Source organism: Scyliorhinus canicula, chromosome 14 (genome assembly GCF_902713615.1).
Source record: "Scyliorhinus canicula chromosome 14, sScyCan1.1, whole genome shotgun sequence".
Taxonomy (NCBI): Eukaryota; Metazoa; Chordata; class Chondrichthyes; order Carcharhiniformes; family Scyliorhinidae; genus Scyliorhinus; species Scyliorhinus canicula.
Window position 1 is genome coordinate 120911269 of NC_052159.1, and position 2605 is coordinate 120913873.

The 2605-nt window shown below is 43.2% G+C and overlaps 1 protein-coding gene across 10 annotated transcripts in view; it reads left to right on the top strand.

Moving 5' to 3' along the window:
• Positions 1 to 526: 526 nt before the first annotated feature.
• LOC119977574 (zinc finger protein DZIP1-like) overlaps positions 527 to 2605 on the top strand; it is a 374976-nt gene continuing 372897 nt past the window's right edge. For 2 of the 10 annotated variants that reach the window (XM_038818669.1, XM_038818674.1), the window contains exon 1: positions 529 to 761. The gene's annotated coding sequence lies outside the window, so the exon portion shown is untranslated. Of the gene's footprint in view, positions 762 to 1150; positions 1250 to 2287; positions 2354 to 2605 lie in introns of those variants that run through there. The other 8 variants (XM_038818665.1, XM_038818672.1, XR_005463223.1 and 5 more) reach the window with 7 other exon arrangements.

Genomic DNA, 2605 nt, shown 5'->3' on the forward strand with positions numbered 1-2605 from the left:
GTCTTCAACTGTCTCCGCTCCAGGGGGAAAGTCTTTCCTCATAACTGTAAACCTAATAACATTCCAGTGGATTAACATGAAATTATTTTTCATTGTATTACATTGTTCCGATATCAGGGTACCCAAAATTGAAGATAATAGTTCAACAATTGTTCATTTGGTTTTTTTTTAGAACAGTACAGCACAGCACAGGTTAGTGAACAAAATGAGTTAACAGGTTAGAGTGGGGTGGGGGGGAAGAGAGAGATTAACCCGTTTGACCGGGTTAATAGATTTTGGGGGGGGGGGGGGGGGGGGGGGGGGAGAGGAAATTAACCAGTCTGACCGGGTTAACAACTATTATTGTCAGATAATAATTCTGACAATAGTCAGAAGCCTAACTAAAGTTTTGTGCACATTCAACATTACCTCCTCTCCTTCGGATTCTAACATTCAGTCCAAAAGATGAAGGATTCTGCTTTCCTTTTTAATAGCATTATTTGCTACCTTTATTGCTGTGTATCAGCACAACAAATGCAACTACTTCTGATGTGCACTCTTTGTTACTAAAACATTATTTTCTAATTTCTTTCAATTTCCCACATAGCTGCCAAGTTCTTATTTGTGTCCTCTGACAAACCTGTTTCCAATTTGCCACACCTCCCACTCTGACTGGAAATCCTGATCTCTTGCTTGGTGCAGAAGATTTCTAACTCAGGATAGCAAGCAGGACGCTTCTAGGAAAGACGGAACCACATCGTTTATTTTGTCCAATTGCGAAGGTAAAAATCAAAATCGAATAATTTCAATGACAAGTGTGATTATGGTCGTGAAGTTGGATAGGTAAAAATATCAGTGCAAACATGGGCGGAATATCTAATTCTAATTTCCTGTCACAATTTGCGAAATGTTGTGGCAAACCAAAGAGGTTTGGGAATGGAGAGACCGAGATAGGAGGGCCTGTGGTTGAGGTGTTTGTACCTCCTCAGCCCAGCGGCCCAGGCTAATGGCCGCCCGCGCTCCGCTCCTTCCTCCCGAACCCGGTGTTCCGACTGACCGACTCCGATTGAGTCGGGTCCTTTGTTCCCCTTTTGTTTTTAATCAGCTGGACTTTGTTGTTGAAAAAGACAGACTAAAGTAAATTAAATTGTAATCGGTGACAGCGGGGCCGCCATAACCGGACAATCAGCTCGGTTGCTAAGCAACGGAATAATTGCGGAGGTGGCCCCACGTGCGCCACAGGCGGTTGGTGAACAAAACGAGTTAACAGGTTAGAGTGGGGGAGATTAACCAGTTTGACCGGGTTAACAGGTTATTGGGTGGGGAAGATCAACCAGTTTGACCGGGTTAACAGGTTATTGGGTGGGGAAGATCAACCAGTTTGACCGGGTTAACAGGTTATTGGGTGGGGAAGATCAACCAGTTTGACCGAATTAACAGGTTAGAATGAGGTGGGGGCGAGAGATTAACCAGTTTGACTGGGTTAACAGGTTAGAATGAGGTGGGGGGAGAGAGATAACCAGTTTGACTAGGTTAACAGGTTGAATGTGGAGGGGGAGAGATTAACTAGTTTGAATGGGTTTACATGTTTGAGTAGGGGGCAGGAGAGAACCAGTTTTGCCGATTCAACTGATAAAGAGTGGGCAAAGGAGGGAGAGAGTAACCTGTTTGACCCCGTTAAACTGAGTGGGCGAGGTCGAGAGTTAACCAGTTTGATAAAGTTAACTGGTTAGAGTGTGGAGTGAAAACATGATTAAGGGTTAGGCAGTTAGAATGGGGGGAAGGAGAGTGTAATTAACCAGTTTAACTGAGTTAAACTCGTTAGAGTGGGTGAAGGATTGGGAGGGATTGACCAATTTTGCCGAGTTACCTTGTTAAAGTGGGGGTTGGAGATTGACCAATCAGGTTAACCAATTAGAGTGGGGAAGGGGGAGACAGTTTAACAAATTTGAGCTGGTTAACCAGTTAAAGCAGAGGAGGGAGTGAGAGATTAACCAATTTGACCAAGTTAACTGGCTAGAGGAGGGAGAAGGAGAGTAACCATTTTGATGGAGTCACCCAGTTAGAGTGAGGAGGGTGAGAAAGGTTTAATTGAGGGGCTGGTTTAGCACAGTGGGCTAAACAGTTGGCTTGTAAAGCAGAACAAGGTCAGCAGCGCGGGTTCAATTCCCCTACCAGCCTCCCCAAAAAGACGCTGGAATGTGGCATCTAGGGGCTTTTCACAGGAACTTCTTTTGAAGCTTACTTATGACAATAAGCGATTTTCATTTCATTCATTCATTTCATTTTCAACTGGTTAGAGTGGGAGAAGAATCTGGATATTAACAGATGTAATCAGCCACAATGTGAAATTGTGGAACCATTTTCCCATACAGTAAGTTCCGCTATAGCTGTGTTTACAGACTGCTGAATGCATTAAATATTGAAGGAGTGAACATCTGAAATTAAAACTGAAAATGCTGGGACTGTCCAGCAGGATTGATGTAAGGTCACAACTAGAAATATTATTCTGTTTCTCTTTCGTCAGATGCTGTCAGAGCTGCTGAGTATTTCCAACATTTTTCTGCTTTTATTGCATTGTGGTAGTTGCTTCCAGGATTCATTTAAAAATTATAATTTTAGTGAT